Here is a 24,993-nt window from a genome sequence, read left to right on the forward strand (position 1 = left end):
TGAACGGAGGCGACTGGAATGCTGATAATATCTGCAGAAGATACTAATGTACATGTCCTGTGAATATGAACGTCTCTAGTCTTTCGAGGTGTTCTGTTTTTTTGTTGTTGTGAACATTAGTGTACATTTACATCTAATGCTCCGCAGGCCACCATAGGGTGTGTGGCGGAGGGTACTGTTGGCCACGCTATCTTATTACCCTTCTCTTTTTGATTCATGAATGGTGTGTGCCGGAGAAAGACCATTCTTGTTCATGATAAACAACGCCTCTCTTGTAGCCTCTGCCACTGAACAATGTGTAGCATCTCTGAAACATTCTTCTGCTTACTAAGAGACCCGTGACAAAACGTGCTACTCTTAGTCGGAACTTCTCTACCTCTTCTGTCAGTCCTACCTGCTAATGGTCCCAGATTGATAAACAGTACTCAGGCATCAGTGTAAGACACTTCTTTCCTGTATGAATTACGAGGTGCATTCAAGTTCTAAGGCCTCCGATTTTTTTTTCTAATTAACTACTCACCCGAAATCGATGAAACTGGCGTTACTTCTCGACGTAATCGCCCTGCAGACATACACATTTTTCAAAAACGCTGACGCCATGATTCCATGGCAGCGGCGAAGGCTTCTTTAGGAGTCTGTTTTGACCACTAGAAAATCGCTGAGGCAATAGCAGCACGGCTGGTGAATGACGGAGAGTGTCTTTCATGTTGGAAAAAGCCAAAAGTCACTAGGAGCCAGATCGGGTGAGTAGGGAGCATGAGGAATCACTTCAAAGTTGTTATCATGAAGAAACTGTTGCGTAACGTTAGCTCGATGTGCGGGTGGTGAAACAGCACACGCGCAGCCCTTCCCATACGTTTTTTTTTTGCAGTGCAGGAAGGAATTTGTTCTTCAAAACATTTTCGTAGGAGGCACCTGTTACCGTAGTGCCCTTTGGAACGCAATGGGTAAGGATTACGCCCTCGCTGTCCCAGAACATGGACACCATCATTTTTTCAGCACTGGCGGTTACCCGAAATATTTTTGGTGGCGGTGAATCTGTGTGCTTCCATTGAGCTGACTGGCGCTTTGTTTCTGGATTGAAAAATGGCATCCACGTCTCATCCATTGTCACAACCGACGAAAAGAAAGTCCCATTCATGCTGTCGTTGCGTGTCAACATTGCTTGGCAACATGCCACACGGGCAGCCGTGTGGTCGTCCGTCAGCATTCGTGGCACCCACCTGGATGACACTTTTCGCATTTGCAGGTCGTCATGCAGGATTGTGTGCACAGAACCAACAGAAAGGCCAACTCTGGAGGTGATCTGTTCAACAGTCATTCGGCGATCCCCCAAAACAATTCTCTCCACTTTCTCGATCATGTCGTCAGACCGGCTTGTGCGAGCCCGAGGTTGTTTCGGTTTGTTGTCACACGATGTTCTGCCTTCATTAAACTGTCGCACCCACGAACGCACTTTTGACACATCCATAACACCATCACCACATGTCTCCTTCAACTGTCGATGAATTTCAATTGGTTTCACACCACGCAAATTCAGAAAACGAATGATTGCACGCTGTTGAAGTAAGGAAAACGTCGCCATTTTAAGTATTTAAAACCGTTTTCATTCTCGCCGCTGGCGGTAAAATTCCATGTGCCATACGGTGCTGCCATCTCTGGGACGTATTGACAATGAACGCGGCCTCATTTTAAAACAATGCGCATGTTTCTATCTCTTTCCAGTCCGGAGAAAAAAAATCGGAGGCCTTAGAACTTGAATGCACCTCGTACATTTCCTTAAGGTCCTGCTATGAATCTCAGCTTGGCATCTGCTGTTCCTACAGTGAACGTGATGTGACCATTTCACCTTCAATCACAGCGTCCTTTACTCCTGTATGTTTTAAGTTTTTACTGTTTTAGTGACCCGACAAAACTGCTTTCGTCCAGCGATAACTATGGGTTCTTTCACTTTCACTGGTCTGGGAGAAGGCTCATCAAACTAGAACACATGAGTTATTACTTCACTTTATTACGTTAATGTATAAAAGATTTAGTTAACATTGACGCACTTCGTTGCCACAAGGAGTACTGGATAATTTACAGCTGTCATTGACTTTGGATCCATCACTTGATGCACAGATGACAAACTGCAGCATTTACGAAAGTGAGTTTAATAAGAAGCTTAACTGTCACTGTCCTACACGACGAAATTGACTACTGTTGCTGAGGTCTCGAACTGCAGTAGAGAGCTTCCATGCTCGATACAATATTGAACTCAGCGTGACGACGAAGCTATGCTGAGAGGGAGGCGTGGCCTGTGGAAGGGTCTCCCACTGGTCGTTGCGGATAGCATCCAGATACCGATAACGTCTTTGGTATCGATATGTACTACCGACAGTTTTGGCATCACGATCTCTGGACGATACGACACTGTTTCAATGTGTTTACCAATAGTGTCATCGAACAGTAATGGATACCTTCGCCATTTACGCGCAGTATGTCGCGGTAACCCTCGTTCAGTGATTAATCATTGAAGGCTTAATGGACTTTACCACGTGTCGTTATCTGCCTTCAGGGAAAAAATAAACATAAGGCAATCACATTGGTACAAGTCAGGAAGTACCACCAATGTTTAAAACACAGACGGGACGAGTGAACCACACTTTTGTTTATCTAATCTCTGGATGGCACCTCACAGCGAAGTTCTTCAGAAACATTGCATGTCCATACGAAAGACCATTGAACAAACAGCAAGCAGTTGCGGTAACGAGAATAATCTAGTTACATCCATAGCGGAATTGATAAGTTTTGTCGAGAGATGAAATTTACTGGAGCAGAATCTGAAGTTTACCCGAATAAGAAGTAACTGAGGAATCCATTAGGGCTAAGAGGAAACGTATATGGATCTGCTGTTTCAGGATGACAACATGTGACAGTTACGTAGCACTTCTGCGATAGGAATAGCTCTTGAGGCTGGGAAACAGACACTGTTGACCAGTCGGTCGTGAGCTAACTGCGATCTTTACCCAACAAGAAGAATTCCACTTTTCAAATCCGCAACTAATTTGACCATTTTGAAGAAAACGTTGATACAGAAAAGGTTTTACGACTAAATATAATGTTGGAACAAGGTGAAAGGGAAAAGGATTTGATCTTAATTGATTGTTGTAAGACTATGAAGAGTAAATTCCCGCAGCTCGACAAATTAGAAGAGCAGCAGTAATATTTAGATGTTTGTCTCTCTGGGGATGATCCACGTGGAGAGGATGTCGTAGTGTCACAGGAAAATATCTGAAGGTGTAACCTCTGAATTTGTGTCTCCTTTGTTATGCATTTTGTTCTAATTGAAATAAAGCGCTATTTCTTGAATTGTGTTACATCACAGACCCGCATCCTGTGACTTGTAGATTCGATTACTAATCGTGTAGCAGACGTGACAATAGACCCTTTTTTGCATTGATCAGCATGCTAATGTGGGCGCGGAGGAGCTCCACTTCTTTCTACATCCATTTCTCTACTGATATTTCACTTTCAATTTGATGTCGAGACAGCGGAAAACAGTTAAAAATGAATATGTGTGTGTTTCTGTTTATATCTCGATATCTCAGGAACACTTGGAGTACTTTTGACTAAACTAGGTAGACATGTGACTTACTTTTTGGAAAGGAAATAGTGTAGGGTTAAGGCATTCCTACAGACGCTGGAATGGAGGTGATGGTTGAGGTGGGAAAGGTGATAGTGCGTGAATAAGACAAGTTTTAAATTTGTTTCTACATTGAAGACAGACTTTACTTTTTCCGTGTCTAATATAAAGTAGGGATAGCTGGGTAATGCCAAGTAATCATCTAATAGTTAAACTTGTAACTTGGGATCATGGCATTGTGGTTGTTTACTTTGCACTCTTGTATATTGCAGTACCCCACCCCCTAAAATTAATGTGATCGTCGTCATATGACTATCAGCGAAATATGAATCTGAATTTTTTGGTAAAATTTCTGCGTCATCCGATGAATCGTTGGATGTAAAAATATGCTAAAGTGCGCGTCATTTATGTTGGCGGCCGAGTTTAGGTTCGTTCTGCGCATCTGACATCACAAAACACAGTCAGCCAATGAACAGAGAACGACGTTGCCAGATCTCAACTGCAGTGCAGAGCATGGACGAGTGTCTTCAGTTTTAGAAACGTTCAGTCATAAATAAAGAAGTAGAACAAAAGCAATGTCTTGATAGCAGACTTTCTTTTATAGAAAGTTTGGAAAAAGCATTCTTTATACCAATTGCTTCATAGTCTATTAATTAATTAAACCAAACAAGCAATAAGACTCCTAATTCAGGCGATAGCAGGGAAAGGTGTCTGTATCAATCACACGGACCGCTTTTTTGCAATAAAGAACAGCGGTAATTGTTTATTTCCTATTGTACTTCGACGAAGCGTGAGTAATTCATAGTCATACCAGCAGTGTTTGTCAGTATTTTGCGTGACGTGTTAGAGTCTTCATGGGGGTCTGCAGTCAGACGAGTTGCGATAGCGTAATGGTTAAGGTCATTGGCTTCTACGTGCAAGGCTATGGGTTCAAACCTTGTGCAGAGCGTAATATTTTCATTATTTGAAAACAATATCGAAGTGCGTTATTTCACGAATTATATTCGTTTGAATGCAATTTTTTGAAATTTCTAGTGCTTTGTCTCTTTATTTAAAATAAAGCCAAATGTGCTCAGTGTAAATAAAACTTTTGTTACAGTCGCGAAAGACGGAATATTTCTCAATATTACATACGACACCTATGTGGTACTTAAATGAGATATTGTTATAGAGTAAATTTTATATGAAATTTAGGTATCTTGTCCACATTTCATTCTCACCATTGTGACAACTAAAATCGACCATACGGAAAGTATGCTCTATGGACTTTTACCTCTGCAAACTCTTCAAAATTTCGTGCAATGGTTTACTATATTTAATGCTGCATAATAACTGCGTTGAACATCGGAACAAAATTAAGTCATTTGTGGGGCGAAGGTATCAGTCAAGAAGATGTGTAAAAATCTAATTTTTGGGCCAAATAGTTTTTGCGAAATCGAATGATAAGACCGTCAAAGCAGTCGGAACACGATGTGTCTGCACAGGCGAGCAGTGCAGTGACAAAATCGCGCACTGCGCGGAATGCGGGGAGCACGTCTCTGTAGCAGCGAAAGGGTTAATGAAGCCGTGGTGGCTTTACTTCATGAACTGCGCGCTCCCCTCTAAACGTAAGTTTGCGAACTATACTATACTATGGCGCTGCTTCTATTGGCGCGTGCGTCGTTTGCAACTGGCAACGCAGCAATCTCCCGCGTCTGGGCGGGCATGCGCGAGCCGCCAAGATAAAAGAATTCAAATATAGACGCTTAGCAAGGTCATTCGGCTGGAAAAGCAAGCAGAGTAGAACTTACTTCCTGGCCATATGTGTGCTGCATTGTAGTAAGGATAAAGATATGTTACGAGCTGGTTCCTCATTTGATAATAGTGAACAATGTATTCCAGTGCACGCACTTGTTTTTCTCCTTGGCCACAACTGTTTCGTAACGCTGAACGGGCTACAGACAGCGTCTTCTCTCGGCGCCTGACCTAGTTCCTCCAGTTTGTTCCGGGAGGAGGGGCTTCAGCTAGCCCAACTGTTAGCTTGTTCTAGAGTCTAGGCTGAGTAAGGCGTTGCTGTAGCGGTGGACTATGGCTGTGTTACATTACGCGGAATGACAGCAAGGGCGGAAAAATGTATGCATAAGACGAGTCAGTCACATTAGAACAGTCATTAAGTATACTTCCCGCAAAATATCAGACACTTGATGGAGAATTTTGCTGAGAAACTTCAGATTGTTGTACGCGAGAAAGGTGAAGATTCACAGCTTCGTAGAAATATGCTGTACACGCCAGTAAAATGTTGTCTTTATGTTGGCACTCTCTGTGTTACGGCAGGTCGTGTCATGGGGGAAGCCTTGCCAGAGAGGTCCACCGCATGACCGTCTAGGGAAGTGATTCCAGTGGTTTCCCGTTGCCTTCCATTGATGATGATTAAATGATAATCAGGACAACATAACACCCAGTCCCTGAACGGAGAAAACCTCCGACCCAGCCGGGAATCGAACCTGGGCCCCTTGGCTTCACAGACCGCCGCGCTAACGACTCAGCTATCGGGATAGACTTTATGTTGGGAAATGCCACGCAAAAACATTGGTTTAGTGTTACCAAGATTTAAACAATGTTTGCATAGAAACATAAGGTAGTCATTTCATGGGTGTGTTCCATTGGAATGCAAAAATTGGAATAACGCAATACCATTATAAAAAAAAAAAAAAACATTTTTCGATAACGGAAATTCTATCAATGTACAAAATGTTCTTCGTGTCATCCATAATTAACAAATAACGTCCGAAAATAAAACAGACCATACTGATCTGGAAGATAATGTGTCAAGGACGTTCAATAAGTGCAACCACAAACGAAACAAAAATTATCTTCCGTCGAGGCATTTAAAAATAGCTTGCATTATAAAGTGGAGGTATTATCAGCCATAGTCACCAAATCTGCCAAGTATGTCATCCCGGTATCTAATGCTCCAGAAACCCACTCAGGGATGAACTGTACTCACGGGAAAAAGGGTGGAAGTTTATCTACGGGGAAATACAAAAAAATTAGATTTTATGCCTAATAACACTGTCTTATACAGAAACGCCGAGAATATTACACCTTCATCAAGTACTAAGAAAACATAATCGTAAAACGCAATTTCTTTGAGACAATTTTAACTCAGAAATTAAAAAATATAGTATTTTGATAGCTAGTCAAAATTATGGCTAGGTCCAGGACTTAAACCTTGCCACCTGCCTTTAGCTGAAAATGATCTTCTACTGATGACATCCTAGCATGCACTACAGACCACCATGAGGATAATGCACTCAAGCCATACCCCCATTTTTCTTTCTCATTTCGCATACTAACCACGCATTCTCGTACGAGAGCGTGAGCTATGCTCGGAATTAATAAGGAGGAACCAGAGGCAAATGCGCAGTCAGATAGTGAAATTTTTCAGATATACCTTCGTTCTAATCCCAAGAAACGCTAAAGGCAAGTGTCCGGGATCGCAGAACGAATACAAGTTGTTAAAATGTCTCAAGTGGTCAACGTAGCAGATAATTCTGAAAAATATTGCAAATTTTATTTCGTTTTTAATTTGTAGACGCAACCTGTCCTCCGTTTTATTTAATGTGGACATACAACAAAGAGTAAAGGAAACAAAGTAGAAATTGTGAAAAGGAATTACAGTTCTTCGAGGGGAAATAAAAATTTACATTTTGCCGATAGAGTTTTAAGTCTATCAGAGGTGGCAAAGGACAAGGAAGATCAGTGGAACGGAATGGATAATGCCTTGGAAACATATTAGAAGGTCAACACTAACAAAAGCGAAACAATAGCAGTGTACTAAAATTAAGTCAGGTGATGGTATGGCAGTGAGATTAAGCAACAGATGAATTTTGCTATTTTGGCAGCAAGATGACTGATGAGGGGCAAAGTAGAAAGGATGGAAAATCTGAACTAGCTTTAGCACGAAAGAAATTAGTCAGCCTATTCTTAAGGTTTCTCCGTTTCTGATATCGAATTAAAACGTCGACAACAAGCAGCAGAAGCAAGACCAGAATAGAAACTTTATAAATGTACTGCTGAAGAAGAGTAATTAAGATTAGATGGCTAGATAGAATAATGCAGAGGTACTGAATCAAATTAGAGAGAAAAGGGCATTATGGCACACTTAAGTAGGGAAAGAGGTCGGTTCATGAGGCACATCTGAGACCACAACCAATAGTTTATATGGGAATGGACGGTAATGTGATGGATGGAGAATGGGGATGGCGGCTAATGAGTGTAAAGGGAGATCATGGATTGATTACAGTTAACAGGTTGAGATGTATGAAGGCTGTGGCAGTTACGCAGAGATGAAGAGTCTTGCACAGGGTAGACAAGAGCTGCGTCGTATTTGTCTTCAGACTAAAGACCATAACAAAATCTTGAATATGTGAAAAGGTCCAAGGTCACGGATGCAGCTGCTGAAAGCAATGCAAGTGATACAACGTGTATGTGACACGCATCAGACTGTATGGTACGTGACTGTAGGCTGTATTCAGGGAGTTACAGGAGAAATACTGAACACAAAATGCGAAGACATCACCCATACCTTCGAACTAAATTAGTAACAGTATTCAGCAATGTCGGAATTACATCTGTGAGAGGTAACTGGGCCCTCTTCGATGCACACTAATTTGAAAAGAAATACGCCTTTTAGTTAAGAGTCTGCAATGAAATTTTGTCTACGGATGATTACTAGAGTCTTATAGATGACACCAACGTATGTCAAAGATGGCGCACAGAGGAAAAATTGGAAACGATAAATCTGTATCATATGGAGTGGGAATATTCGTCAACACAAGAAGTGGTATACTTGAACATTTATAAAACTCTACAAAGGTTGCGACACGCAGCGAATGTTATTACAGATATTGTCTTTGACACTTATGTGGAATTTAGGCTGTCGGAACAGGAAAAGAAAAGAATTTACTGGGCGAGAGAAATTTGCTAGGAAGTATAAACAACATTAATTTAACAGAATGAGATTTTCACTCTGCAGCGGAGTGTGCGCTGATGTGAAACTTCCTGGCAGATTACAATTGTGTGCCGGACCGAGACTCGAACTCGGGACCTTTGCCTTTCGCGGGCAAGTGCTCTCCCATCTGAGCTGCCCAAGCACGACTCACGACCCTTCCTCACAGCTTCAATTATGCCAGTGACTCGTCTCCTACCTTCCAAACTTCATAGAAGGTCTTCCGCGAAACATGCAGATGGATCTTACAAAAGCACACAATTTACAATGCACTATTGGCTCAACCATACTAGAAAACGGTCAAGCGTGGAAGTAACCCAACGTGTCGACATTAAAATCAAAATCTTAGAAGCGTAAGATAATATCACACTTTAAACTTAAATTACGCAGCCTAATACTGTATGCAATAACCAACGAGGTACACTGCAATCTGGCTTGAGACAAGCCAAAACACTCATTGAAAACCTCCTTCCTCACACACACACACACACACACACACACACACACACACACACACACACACATTTATTTGCAGCTGTCTGGCTGATTTTTCAACCTCTTCAGATTTACGCAGTTGTTGTTCCGCAGCCATGTTTAAGGTTTTGACTTACGAATAACATTAGATAGGAAAATAACATAAGGTTATTCTTCAAGTTATAACAATATATCTAGGGTGGCTTGGTGTGTGTATGGTGATCCTCTTTCAGAACTTTACGTCGGTACAGCAGAGAAAGCAGTTTGCTATTACAAGAGACTCTTTATTGCTGCTTATTTACATCCATTAGTCTTCGAAACAGCTAGTGTTGATGTACCCTGGCAAGAACGCCAACGCGACGTCTCCTGGTGTGTAGAGCCCCCCAGTGCTGGCCCTTTCTGTGGTACTAAGCGCCTACTGTGCCCGTCGCTGCTGCATCAGAGACAGTCTCATGTTTCCAACAGCAGCAGACTGACACATCGTCGGCGATTGACTGCATCTCACCACTGTGTGACAGGGCGAAGTCCTCCGTTGGAACCTCGGCAGCTGCGGAGATGGCTGGACCCAAGCGTCATAGTACCATGATGGTGAGAGACTACTGAACTGCCCAAGCGTCTGGGTAGTCTGCTGACAGCGGTTCGAGATCCGGCGATTGAGGCCAGAACTGGCTGGACGTCATACTACTGCCCAGCTGTTCAACAGTGATGGGCTGGCCACAGCGATTTATATGCACCTCTCTGGGGGCCTGACTATGCAGAAAAAGTCGTGTTACTCGGAAACATCTCGATCAAGGGCCAGTGATCTCGCTTGGGCTGTTGGTCCACCGTGGTACACTGTGTGATCAAAAGTATTCGGACACCCCAAAAAACATACGTTTTTCGTATTAGGTGCATCGTGCTCCATTTCAGCGATCTCAGTAGTCATTATATATCGTGAGAGATCAGAATAGGGTGCTCCGATGACTTAGACGTGGTCACGGACTTAGACATGGTCAAGTGATTGGATGTCACCTGTGTCATACGTCTGTACGCGAGATTTCCACACTCCTAAACATCGCTAGGTCCGCTTTTTCCGATGTGATAGTGAAGTGCAGGACGACCTCGTCTGTTGACCGACAGGACCGCCGACAGTTGAAGAAGGTCGTAATGTGTAATAGGCAGACATCTATCCACATCATCACACAAGAATTCCAAACGGCATCAAGATCCACTGCCAGTACTATGGCAGGCGGGAGGTGAGAAGGATTTCATGGTCGAACGGCTGCTCATTAGCCACACATCACGTCGGTAAATGCCAAACGACGCCTCTCTTTGGTGTAAGGAACGTAAACATTGGACGACTGAACAGTGGAAAAACGTTGTGTGGAGTAACGAATCACGGTACAGAGTGTGGCGGTCCGATGGCAGGGAGTGGGTATAGCGAATTCCCGGTGAACGTCATCTGCCATCGTGTGTAGTGCCAACAGTAAAATTCGAAGGCGGCGGTGTTACGGTGTGGTCGTGTTTTACATGCAGGGGCCTTGCACCCCTTGTTGTTTTGCGTGGCTCTATCACAGCACAGGCCTACATTGATGTTTTAAGCACCTTCTTGCTTTCCACTGTTGAAGAGCAATTTGGGAATGGCGATTGCATCTTCCAACACGATCGAGCACGTGTTCATAATGCACGGCCTATGATGGAGTGGCTACACGACAATAGCATCCTGTAATGGACTGGCCTGCACAGAGTCCTGACCTGAATCCTATACAACACCTTTGGGATGTTTTGGAACGCCGACTTCGTGCCAGGCCTCACCGACCGATACCTCTCCTCAGTGTGGCACTCCGTTCCCCAAGAAACCTTCCAGCACCTGGTTGAACGTATACCTGCGAGAGTGGAAGCTGCAACCGAGGCTAAGGGTGGGCGCCACGAACTTGTAAGTAATTTTCAGCCAGGTGTCCGAATACTTTTGATCACATAGTGTATATGGAACTGTGGTAGCACCTCACTCCTCCTGCTGCTGAAGGTCAACGATTATGGTTAGTCGGCAAGAGCTGCGAATGTCTTAGATTCGGTACTTGTTGGTGGCTGCGGCTCGCTCCAGTACACTTCCTTCTGGCCCTCTGAAATCCGATTTGTAAGTCGGCTGGAACATAAGCTCTGATTAAGTTACAATTACTCACACCTTCTGTCCTCCTGCTTAACTCACACTGACCTGTTCCATAACATTATTTACAGTTCTTTGGTTGTTTTATTGCCATTTGGCATCCACACTAAGCTTTTTGGCTTATGATTGATTCTGTCCTTTGTCGGTAGATTCTCCGTTGGTGAGCAGCTTTTGGCTCCACTACACGGGAGCCAGCGGATATCAGGGTGACTTCCTAGCACTATCATCCGATTTTCTCTTATCTATTCCTTCCTGAATTGTCCCGTATAAGTTTACACTAATTGTTTAGTACTTATCATTAGCAACTATGAAACAGAATGCTTTTGGTTGAGCTCTTCCTTGACTTACGTAGAACGCAAGTGACCTACACTATCTGCATGGTACGAGCACTGCCCTACTGTTTCGCGATACAGGCCTGTGTGAACTTTGCCGTTTGTGCATTGTACTTTTGCGTCATCGTTTTATACCCTAGCAGTTCAGAAAAATGCATTTAAAACAGTAAGAACTGCATGGTAACCTTTCTTTGGTAGCGATCTTAAGACATACGACGGGAATCTATACAAACTTGTACAACCCGCTCTTTTCACTCCGGAGTAATTCTTTACCAATTCCTCTTGCTCTGAGAGATTTAGCCCGTGGCCCCACTTCAAAAGCCCTCTGACAAGATTGGCCTCAGCTTCAGGTGCTAAAGCAGCTCCATCTGTGCTGTTCGATTATCCTACAGTTGCATGTGCTATACCAGCTGCGCACATTATGTTCATAACTGTCCTCACTAAAGGTGCTTTAACAGCCTCATCAAAGCCACATTTAAAAATAAAATTCCTTTAATTTCTTTAGTTGCACTTGCGTTCCTAACAAGTGACAATTCTTCCCGCTATGTCGCATCCTTTGTTTCGTTCACTATTGTTGGTTGGTCTACCAATGTCATGAACATTGCAGTTCGAGGGACTTGGAGGCGTTTAACTGAGAATACAACTGCCGTCCTTGAGGTATCTCAGCGCTTTTGCCATTTTGAGACAGTGCAGCGTGATATGAAGACAGTTAAAAAAACCGTTTGGACTCTATACTTGTCATAGTTCTACAGCGCTGTATTACAGTTTAACCTTATCTTATCAAACTAAATAGTATCTTTTAACTATTTTCATTGGGTATTACTTTTTCCCAGATTGCTACATAATGCTGTTTTGAATGAAATAACAACCAAATCGCATCATGTCACTTGCTCCACTGGGCTGTGTACCTGAGCAAATTGCACTCAGTGCATGTTATAGGAATTAATCGTTTGATCCTGGGACCCTTACACTGAACACGAGAATTGTATCTAACTCAGACATTATGGGAAAAGTAGGGGAAGGCCAAACCCAATGATGTGGCGAATCCCACGAGTGAAAATTAAGGTACGCGCTGTTAGTTACGTACGATGCTGCTGTCCGAGACGATTCTTCATCACTCATCTTCGCCTTCCTGCCGCCTTTTCCTGTTATTTTAGTTTCTCCGTCAATCAGTCTTCTTTTCCACCTATCCACTACCCTTTCCCTTGCTAAAAGATTTGCTGGTAAATAAAGTTGAATGTCCCCCCTACGGAAAGATGGAATTAGCTGCTGTCTTCTGATGGTTGTCAATCTTCTTCTTCAGTACTTCTGAAACTAAATATAATGATGGTGAAGACACAGTTCTCACTCCCAATATAACAGAGTCTCCAGGATGGCTTAAAGTGGATAGTGATTCTCTGCCAAAGATAGATGCAGGTGCAGTTGAATATGGCAGTTGGTGGTACAAGAAACTCTTTATTGCTGTTTATTTACATTCTTCCTCGATCCTGCTAGTGTTGATTCCTGACAAATAGACTAACACGCCACCTCCGATGTGATAACCTCCAAGAGATGGATCTGACACCGGCAGTGAGCGTCTAGCCGCGCGGTGTAGCCTCGTGGTCTGAGGCCTCTTGTCACAGTCCGCGCGGCTCCCCCCGTCGGAAGTTCGAGTCCTCCCTCGGGCATCGGTGTGTGTGTGTGTTGTCCTTAGCGTAAGTTAGTTTAAGTTAAATTAAGTAGTGCGTAAACTTAGGGACCAATGCCCTCAGCAGTTTGGTCCCATAACACTTTACCACAAATTTCCAAAGCGAGCGCATATTGTGCCCACCGCTGCTGTATCAGAGGGAGTCACTCGTGTCCAGATATAGCTGCTGGCCCGGCATCAGTTGCTGTCACTGCGAATACGGCAGCTTCTGTGTCTCGCCCCAGAGGCACAAGCTGAAGAAGCCCTCGATTGGAATCTTGGCAGCTGCACTGCATCCCAGTATCGTAATCGGGTAAAAAACACCATAACACTGATCTGCCCATGTGTCTGGGTTGTCAGGTGATAGACACATGTTTGATCCTAGTGATGGACGATGGCAGCCTTAATGAATTCTTCTCGGGTTATCTTCTGGCGAAGATGGGTACGAAACTCATTGAAACGTTGCGACAAGAGGACGCCACTACTCGGCTGATAACCCGAGAGGAGTTCATCAGTGGAATACGCCGAGAAACACTGCAATAGCAAAGATGGCAGCCTTATCAATGTGGTACTGACCGTCACAGGCTGGACGCGTTAGTGCTGTTCAGCTGACAAATGTAGCTTGTCCATGGCTGATTATGTGGAAAACATTGAATTTCTATGTCACTCAGAAGCATTTCGAACGGAGGGAGTACAGAGGACACTGACTAGTTGCCATTGACTATGGCTGTATCATGGCGTCACAGAGTGTTTAGCGTACTGCCCTGATGTAAACAGACACCAAGTGCAAATCAGCTCCACAGGTGTATGTCTGCAAACTAGGCTGAACTACTGTTCGTGAACAGACTGCAGGACATACTTCTCAGCATCATACAACACCAAATAGTTCGTCCCCGTTCGCTTAGTGCTGCTATCCACATTCTGTCAGCCCGCAGCTGTCCTCGAACCAGGTTCCAAGTAAAGACCATTCCACTGACGGTAGCACCCAGCTGGTTATGAACTGTGATCTGTCTGCTGCCGAACAAAAGACCACTTAACGTTGTCATGTTTATAGTATGAAAGCTTTCACGACCGGATGACATATCTTCTGGTAAACGTTCCGGGATGGAAGGTCGTGGTCCATGAAACTCTCCAGCTCCTAACGTTTCGTCCAGAGCTGCGCTGGGCATCTTCAGAGGGGTGTTTCTCCTCCGGTGAGTCCTGCCGACTGACGAGTCGGACGTCTGAGAGCGACTTATATATCGTAGAAAGTGGGCGTGACCAGAGTTACACGTGATATGCAGAGATAAACTTTGTCAGAGATAAAACTTAACTATCGATCGTAATCTCGTCACGGATAAAACTGTCTAGCAATTCTGTAGTGCTACTGTCCAAATATCACTAAGTTTCATGGTCTCTTCTTTCCGATTAAAATTATCCCTATGTTTATATATTTCAATTGCTTCTCTACAAAGCCGTGGGTAATAGTTCGTCGTCGTGGATAAAATTTTTGTTTCGGAAAACTTCACTTGATGATTTCCTGGCTGAAATGCGTGTTCTGCTACAGCCGATTTATCTGTTTTTCCTAATCGGCAAATACTTCTGTGTTCTTTTAACCGTGTATTTACGCTTCTTTTTGTTGTTCCAACATAAACTTTACCACATGTACACGGAATTTTATATACGCCACTGGCTGATAGAGGAGCGCGTTTATCTTTTACAGACCGAAGAACATGACAAATTTTCTTCGTTGGTCTAAAAACAGGTCTAATATCATGTTTACTTAAAATCTTTCCAATCTGATCCGTTACTTTCTTTATAAAAGGGAGACAGACTGTATTCTTCCATAGTTTTTCGGACTTGTTCTTAGGCTTTTTGTTCTTTGGGTGGAGAATTCTGCTTACTTCTTTCTTTGAGTAGCCATTTTTCTCAAAAGCGTGCTTCAGATGTTTTAATTCGACGTCTAGATACTCCGGCGTGCAAATCCATCTGGCTCTGTCAACGAGACTTGTTGTCATGTTTGCCCACTCGTCAAGTTTGGTGGTGATGTGATCCGCGCGCCTTCTGTCACGGCAGCTAGATACTTCCAGCCTTGCAGTGCTTGTGACTTTGACTGTGTAATATAATCATAGCCATACCTTCAGTAACATTTGGAAAGTAAGATGGTGTTCCGAAGCAGGGCATGTACGTACTCCACTCGTACTTTCTCAAGGTTGTCAGTCTGCACCCAGTGGGAGTTTTCTTAGAATCTTCAAAGCGCAAGTCAACCGATAATATCAAACAATGTTTACTGTGGCACTGAAATAAGGTCACATCTCAGTACTCATTTCATGTCACGATACGAAATTCAAGTGGCTGTGATAGGCTTCGTCAACATGACACCATGCTACAAGGTCATCTGTAGAGGACACCAGGTTAATTCTGACCTCGCAGCACCCGTGAGAGTCATTACCACGTGCGCGGCGCAGTTCCTTCCGTCCCTTTACGACGTACCTGCACCTACCTGTGAACATTGTCTCAGCAGATCGTCAGTAGGGAAGCCGAGTGAAACTTACTGTACTTCGACGTGAACCAGGCTGCAATTAAAGTCACAAATCTACGTTCCGGGAGAAAGTCGGAATGAAAAGTTGGAAATTTTGACCTCAATTAATATATTCTGAAACTTAGGTGAACAAGTATCACTGCCAAGCCCGTGCTAGTCTCTTAACACAGTCGCTCACAATCCCTTTAACTCACGTTTGCAAGTTTATGGTGTTGCATTTCCCGAAAACGTAATAGTTACAAAAATACTGATGGTTTTTGATTGATAATGCTCGCCAAGTATTAGGTCTGTCGGTACCAAATGCAGTCACAGTTTTTAGCCACCGACCTGCTCAATACGCCACGCGGAATATGTCTTTTGTCGTCACAAAATTCACTTAAAAATTCCGAAATTTCTACACACACATCGGAATAATTATGCAGTCACTTTCCAACACTTTAGATGTATGAAACACTGCTAGATCCGGCAACTTATCATTTCAATCGGAACTGCTACTACACACGTCCTCTCTGTTTCATGGCTAGGCTTCCACTCCTCCTCTAGAATACTCTAAGTCTTCTCTGCCAGCAGAGAAAGGAGCGCGAAGAATATTACTTTACCATTGGTCAGTTTACTCGACAGCAAATAGCAAAACAACATTCTCCTGCGTCAGTCCACGCTTTTCTTCCATAACCAATCGCAAAATAGTAAACCTCACGACTGCACTTTTTACCGACGTAATTATCTAATATGCTGAAGTTTTGTTTATGCATAAAGTTATTTACTATTGTTACTTATACCTGAATTAACTTTCCCTTTACCATAAACTTACTTTACAAACCTATTCCACAAAAATCCCCTTTGCCCATATCCGTACTTCTTCTAAATGTTCTCACACTAAATCCTACTACATAATTCGTTAAACAGTTATCTTCATATTAACCTTAAAACACCCTCACGCATCATTCGTACTGCTAAAACACATTTACAACATTTTACATACACAAAAAGGAAATAATAACACTTTATGAAAATACTAGAACAATTTATAAAAAAATATTCTATTACTTTAGTGCTCTGTAGTGGGCACAATCGAAACTAAAATCACAGTCCCCCTATCCAATATTGTCCTCTATCGGCTGATACATAAACTACGTGCGCGTCCAGTCTCGCATCACCATCTGTCACTATCCAGCTCTGAGACACATCTCTCACTGAATGAATGAATGGCGTGTGACGAGGGCCTCCCGTCGTGTAGACCGTTCGTCTGGTGCAAGTCTTTCGATTTGACGCCACTTCGGCGACTTGCCCGTCGATGGGGATGAAATGATGATGATTAGGACAACACAACACCCATTCCCTGAGCGGAGAAGATATCTGACCCAGCCGGGAATCGAACCCGGGCTCTTAGGATTGACAATACGTCGCACTGACCACTCAGCTACCAGGGGCGGACATCTCCCACTTAACCGCCTCCAAGGCAGGATCGTTATACGGTGCTACGCCTCAATGGCTACGCAAATTGTTGATCTGTAGTCGTGATAACTACTGCAGGCCACATCATAGTTAAAACTGGCATGAACCATTGAAGCTGTCAGCTGCAAGGTGAACGATTAGAAATTGTGATAACTTTGCATAGTCCTAGAAATAATTTGTATTTAAATCAAACAATCTTCACATTACAACTCCCAGTGCTGAAAGTTATTAGAAATTAATTTTTCTCTAATTGCATACAACACTATGTTTACCTGATTTTGTTAACATTTCTCGTAACTCAAGTAACCAATAGTGATATTGCAGTTGCTCCATCATATCTGTATAATTAACTATATTTTAACTATATTGATGTCCATTGTATATATGTGTGTATCTGTTGTATCTGAATCTATAACTGCATAATTTGTTATAAATGTGTGACAAAATGTTAAGTGGAGGTGAATCCATAACAGAACTGTTATTCTAATATTTTTTTGCTATACTCTATTGTCATTACAGTGATTCGATTTTACAAAAAAGGACAGCAACTGCTAGACGTAGGATTACTATATATACCCCTCATGTTCCTTCAAGGAAGCAAGAAATTATATGTACAATCGCAAAAGTAAAAGCAGTTTTTGCACAAATGAAGCTATCTAAATACCAAGAAATGCCCAAAGACATGAAACTATTGTTAGAAAACGAGATCTTAAGGGACTTTCAGAGCAAAACCGAGATGCATATTGACAATTAAACAAATTCACAACTAAAAGAAGGAAATTCCATACCCACTGAACCAGATTTAGGTAACATATTAATAATTATGTGTAGAGAAAACTGAGAACTTTTTTCAGAGAATGATGTAAAATAGATAAATGAGGACCTTGTCGATAAACGTCACGCTAACATTTCTTCTTCTCCCTATTTTTTTTAAGTCATCAGTCTTTTGACTGGTTTGATACGTCCCGCCGCGAATCTCCCTTCCCCTCATCTCAGAGTAACATTTGCAACCTAAGATCTCAATGACATATCGGATGTCTTCGAGTCTCTGTCTTCCTCTACAGCTCTTAACCTCAGCGGTTCCCTCTAATACCATGGATGTTATTCCCTGATGTCTTAACACGAGTCTTGTCATCCTCGTGTCATCCTGTCCCTTCTTGTCAGTGTTTCCCATACATTCCTTTCTTCGCCAATTCTGCGGAGAACCTCCTAGTTCCTTACCTCAGCACTCCACCCAATTTTCACCATTTTTCTATAGCACCATATCTTATGCTTCGATTCGCTTCTGGTATGGTGGTTTTTCCACAGTCCATGTTTCACTAACATACAATGCTGTGCTCAAATTATGGCGTATGTTTGATACCGGTAGACTTCTCTTGGCCAGGAATGCTCTTATGCCAGTGTTAGTCTGTTTGTGATGTCCAACTTGTTCCTTCCGTCGTGGGTTATTTTCCTGAGTAGCTACAAGAATTCCTTAACTTCATCTACTTCATGATCACCAATTTCGATGTTAAGCTTCTCGCTATTCTCATTCCATCTACTTCCCATTACTTTCATCTTTCTTAGATTTACTCTCAATCTGTATTCTGTAACCATTAGGCCATTCATTCCATTCAGCAAATCCTGTAATTCTTCTTTACTTTCACTGAGGAATATCATCAGCGAATCTTGCCATTGATGTCCTTTCACCCAGAATTTAATTCCACTCTTGCATCTTTCTTGTTCGATGTATAGATTGAAAAGTAGGAGCAAAACAATACATTCCTGTCCTACACGCTTTTTAATACAAGCACTTCGTTCTTGGTCTTTCACTCTTATTGTTCCCTCTTGGCTCTTGTACATTGCATCTTACCTGTCTTTTCCTATATCTTATCCGTATTTTTTCAGTATTTCTATCATTTTGCACCATATGGCATTGTTGAAAGCTTTTTCCAGCTCGACAAATCCGACGAATACGCCTTGATTTTTCTTCAGTGTTACTTCCATTATCAACCACAACGTCAGAACTGCCTCTCTGGTGCCTTTACCTTTCCTAAAGGCAAACTGATTGTTATCCAATACATCTTCAATTTTCTTTTCCAGTCTTCTGTATATTATTCTTGTCAGCAACTTGGTTACGCTGATTGTGCGATAATTATTGCACTTTCAATCTACGGAATTGAGAGGATGATGTTCCTCCAAAAGTCAGGTAGTATATCGCCAGACTCATAGATACAACATATCAACGTGAATAGTCGCTTTGATGCCAATTCCCCAAATGGTTATAGAAATTCTGATGGAGTGTTGTCTACCCCTTCTGCCTTATTCGATCTTAAGCCTTCCAAAGCTCTTTCAAATTCTGAATCTAATTCTTGATCGTCTGTCTCTTCTGTATCGGCTCATATTTCTTCTTCTATCGCGGCATCAGGTAAGTCTTGCCCCTCATAAAGGCCTTCAGTGTAATGTTTCCACCGATTTGCTCTCAGCTCTTCATTTAACAGTGGAATTCCCACTGCAGTTTTAATGCTACCACCCTTGCTTTTAATTTCACCTATGGTTGTTTTGACTTTCGTATATGCTAAGTCAGTTCTCCCGATAGTCATTAATTTTTCGATTTCTTCACATTTTTCATGGAGCTTTTTCGCTTTAACTTTCCTGCACAACGTATATATTCCAGAATTTCCCCGAACATTTTTGTACTTCCTTCTTTCATTGCTCAACTGAAGCATTTCTTCTGTTACCCCTGGTTTCTTCGCAGTTATCCTTCTTTGTATCTACGTCTTTCTTCGCAACTGCTGTCATTGCCCATTTTAGATGTGTCCATTCCTCTTCGACTGAACTGCCTAAAAAGCTATTCCTTGTCGCAGTATCTATAGCCTCAGAGAAATTCAACCGCGTCTCCTTTTTCCTTAGTACCACCGTACCCAACTTCTTTGCACACTGATTAATCTGTGCTAAGAAAAACTCTCAAGCGAAAAACTCAATTTTCCACTGCGGGAATATTCAGAGGTATCTTACAGTTTACCAAAAGGTAGCACAGGCCAGGGAATGTATAACCTAGACAGATAAAAATTTGACGAAACCTATTGTTTATCTCCCAATGAAACCCAACCAGAAACCTACAACTAATGTTGATAGTGCTGTTATTAAGTCTTGAGCTGCGATTCTACCTCAAGAGCGAAGCTGTCTTCTGCCACCAAGCCAATCTGGTGCAGAAAGTAAGTGCAGTTCGGTGGCTCTCACCCGTGGTTAACGTGCTGAGGTGCAGCCACGCGGCCTGAATCCTGATTAACCTCGTGCCCTGCATTGCGTGACCTGGACGTGGTCCTCAGTGCAGCCTATGGTGAAGCCCCCTGGTCCGGTTAGCCACATGGGATGGCGCAGGACGTCAGAGTCAACAGCCCGGGCCCCAGGCAGCAGCGGCGCCACAGCCATCAAAGCGCGCGCGAGGCTACCGCTGTCGCACCAAAGAACTCGAGCTTGCAGATGCCCAGTGTGTGTTCAGATTTCAACTGCCAGCGAACAGCTGCTGTCCTTGCACTTTCAAACATGACACACAGATCCTATTCATGCTTCAATACCAGTTAATTGGTAGTCACATGTTCCGCAGATCTTTTGAACCATTTACTTCGCCGAACGAGTCACTTCGCAAGTGGATGTTTGTAGATGCTTCGTTCTAGTGGATGAGTACATGCTGGTTCAAAAAAATGGCTCGGAGCCCTATGGGACTTAACATCTGAGGTCATCAGTCCCCTAGAACTTAGAACTACTTAAACCTAACTAACCTAAGGACATCACACACATCCATGCCCGAGGCAGGATTCGAACCTGCGACCGTAGCGGTCGCGCGGTTCCAGACTGTAGCGCCTAGAACCGCTCGCCCACCCAGGCCGCCTAGTACATGCTGGCCATTCACAAGTTCGTAAATGGCACACTGGCCTAAATTTAACGTTAATGGACACGCCGATTAACTTCTCGTGTCGGGGTTCACGATCATGTAGAATTTTCTAAAGTACATCATATTCGCCGTTGACTGTAGAAGTTATTTATTTCACAAGTGCAGTTTCGACTTTTCGGACATTTTCAAATTGTACTGCAAAAGATTTTGCTTCAGTACATGTAAGGCTTTAATATCCTCCGACATGTACACATGCTATCGTCCAAAATGGGCCTTTTTTCTATAGAAATACAGCAACACCAGACGATTGCGAAGCTCTGTACATCGTAAAATGATGTAAATTATATGAAATATTACCGCTATCATCTTTCAGCTGAATCTTTACAAATCAGTGTTCACACTTGTCAGATGTTACTGTATTTCTGCAGTGAAAAGGCCTGTTTTTGACGATGACATGTAGAAATGTCGAAGGATTTTAAAGTCTTACATATGCTCAAGCAAAAGTTTTTGCAGTACCACTTTTTTTAAATGGCTTTAAGTTTTTAAATCAATGTTCTTCTTTGAAATAGAAAGAGTTTTTCCCGAAAAAATGATTTTAGGTTAGATTTAAAACTTTGTTTACTAACCATTTATGGAACTGGGAAAACTATTTTATTGCTGGATATTGAATTCCTTTCTGAACTGCTACATTTAATCGTTCTTTCTTCTAGCGGGTATAGGTACGGACGTTCAACTCTTCGCAAAATTCGAAGTAGGGTATTGTTTGTCACGAGTTTCATTACCGAATATGCATGCTGCCTGTGCCCCCTCCCTCCAAAAAAAGGCTCTGAGCACTATGGGACTTAACATCTGAAGTCATCAGTCCCCTAGAACTACTTAAACCTAACCAACCTAAGGACATTACACACATCCATGCCCCAGGCAGGATTCGAACCTGCGACCGTAGCGGTCGCGCGGTTCCAGACTGAAGTGCCTAGAACCACTCGGCCACCAGCGGCCGGCCCCCTCCCTCCCTTCGCCCCTACACATCATCAGGAGGATGTTCTCTGGTGTTTCGACAAATATTTAAAAGTTTTGGAATTAGTTTTTGCGATGTGTAGTTGGAGGCTTCACAAAGAAATACGGCTCATCACGTCGTTCATGAGACCCCCAGTTTCGTTGGGAAGCGTCGCTTTCTTTCCAGTTACAAACGAAATTATTTTTGACGTGGAATTGTAGGTGCCCATTCCTTAGAGTGGTCCCAGATTAATCTAGTGCAACATTTGTTATACCTGTATGTATTAACAGGGACAGTAAAGCACGAAGAATAACTGGTACTCCAGCAGCAACTGAGAAACGCTTCTCTGCATGGCGACAGCAGTCGGCGCGGCGGTGCTTTCGCTGCTGGGCTACTGCTTATTCGCTGTGTTTTAATGTCCCTGTTAATGTATAACGGTACACTAAATATCTGACTAGACTAATTTTGGATTTCTGTCTAACAGGCCAGTAAAATTCCACTTTAAAAATAATTTTGTTTCTAACAGGAAAAAAATGCTCAAATGTGTGTAAATCTTATGGGACTTAAGGGGCTCCGGAACGCCCTATACTTGCAATGTTAAAATAACGCTTATAAATTACATCTTTCCTCACAAAGTATTTGAGGTAGGAAGTTGAACTTTTTACAGATTATTTATTGGAATATGGGCTACAACTTAACACAGGGATTTTACAAAATTTTAGTTCAGTTATTAAAGATGATTTTTTTTTCAATTGTAACGAAAATTCACAACATTTTTTTGCAATTTTTTATTTATATATTCAAAAATATACAGTTTTTTTGGAAAAAGACTGTGTTAAATTATGCAGAAGGTACTGTGTAACATTTACTGAAAGTTTGAAACAAATATGTTTGGAATATCCTTAGAAAACATGTAATTAGTATGAGAAAATAAAAGTTTTGGGAATCGAGCGACAAAGATTGGATTAACTTTTTAGTGCATTCCAGGCCCATAGGATGGATTATCTTCATCCTCTGCAAACTCCTCCTCCAGCTTCTTCTTGTTCCTCCTCCTGTTTACTCTTGCTTGTATTTCTAGACTCTTTACAGCCCTGTCTGCAGCCCGAAGGCGTTCCTTGTCTAAAGCAAGCATCGCTCGTTGTTGTGTTCGTAGATTTTGCTACCATTTTCTTCAGTTGCAGTTACTGCAACACTGTTCCAAAAGGTGGTCATGTATGAACACTTATCACATTTCAGTTGTATTTCATTAGCAAGTCCTACGTGCTTTATTATGGAGAGTTCCAGACCAACTTCACTACAATGAATACATCTTACACAGTTTGAAAAAATTCCTTTGAGAACCGACATATCAAATATTTAATTCACATCCGATTCGCCCATAAAACATTCATAGTTTTCACTCATTGAACCAAGCTTCTTCTGTGAAGTACTTTCTTTCCCACTTTGACTGCTATGGGCAGGTGTACTTGAGAGGTTAGGTTCACTCACTTGGTTATCGTCTTTATTGTTTACAGTAATAACACATACCTTTGGCTTTCCAACATTTCTCCTTTTCTTAAAAGCCTTCAGAGGATTTCTAATAACTTTACTTTTACTCATTATTATACTTCAACAAAACAGAGACTCAAGAAACAGAATTAATTACGAATATTTTCGAGATAACGACAGAGTAAATAAACATGAAACAATCGACAATCACACCAGCGATATATATTGAACCATCACAGGTTAGCCACAACACATACTTTATCTCACATCACTAAAATGTACCTGATGAACACGGACGTTAATAATAACACCATTTGACAGCAGTTTAACAGCGCCACAGTGGGTCACGCCCATGTAGAACACATTTCAAAAAAAATTTTTAAATGGTTGTAGTCTTCGGAATTGAATAAATTATATATCTATTAAAAGGTAATAGTCTGCAGATTCAGAAAACGCAAAAAAGTAAAAATTGAACTTTTCATGATTTTGAGCCTTTCCAGAGCCCCTTAACTGCTAAGGTCATCAGTCCCTAAGCTTACAGCCAGCCAGAGTGGCCGAGCGGTTCTAGGCGCTACAGTCTGGAACCGCCCGGCCGCTACGGTAGCAGGTTCGAAGTCTGCCTCGGGCATGGATGCGTGTGATGTCCTTGGATTAGTTAGGTTTAAGTAGCTCTAAGTTGTAGGGGACTGATGACCACAGCAGTTAAGTCCCATAGTGCTCAGAGCCATTTTTTGAACCTAAGCTTACACCCTACTTAACCTAAATTATCCTAAGGACAAACACACACACCCATGCCCGAGGGAGGACTCGAACCACCGCCGGGACCAGCCGCACAGTCCATGACTACAGCACCTCAGACCGCTCGGCTAATCCCGCGCGGCAACGGGAAACAAACCGACACTTTCCATCGATAGTGGAAATCGCATGAAAGACTTGATAAGTAGTATTTGTTTTGCCAGATTCCGGATACACACCACAAAAACAAGATTGCTAACAGTACCTGACAAAATGTGTCTGACAACTCTTCGGAGGGGTGCCATCTATATTTATGAACTGCCGAGGGGCCGGGACTAGCAGTGTATTTAACACTAAATTCTTTACAATCTTCATATGGAAACGTGGACTATAATCGACCCTCAAGTGGAGTAGAGAAGAATTTGGCACCTGCAATAATTTAATTTGATAGAAATTAATTTGATAAAGGAAATTTCATTGACGTAGTGAGAAATGAAAGGGTTGCTCTACCGATCTACAGAATGAAAGTTCTGTTCAAAATAACAATTTGATTTATTACGACTAAACTCAAAATAATAAACAAAACACATGAAACATTCCAGTATGTCAATTTGGATACTCAAATAAATGCTGTGAAGGTGAAGTTGTCCATAAACTAGCTTGTGACATTTATGACAAGTGGTATGT

Source organism: Schistocerca americana, chromosome 4 (genome assembly GCF_021461395.2).
Source record: "Schistocerca americana isolate TAMUIC-IGC-003095 chromosome 4, iqSchAmer2.1, whole genome shotgun sequence".
Classification (NCBI taxonomy): domain Eukaryota; kingdom Metazoa; phylum Arthropoda; class Insecta; order Orthoptera; family Acrididae; genus Schistocerca; species Schistocerca americana.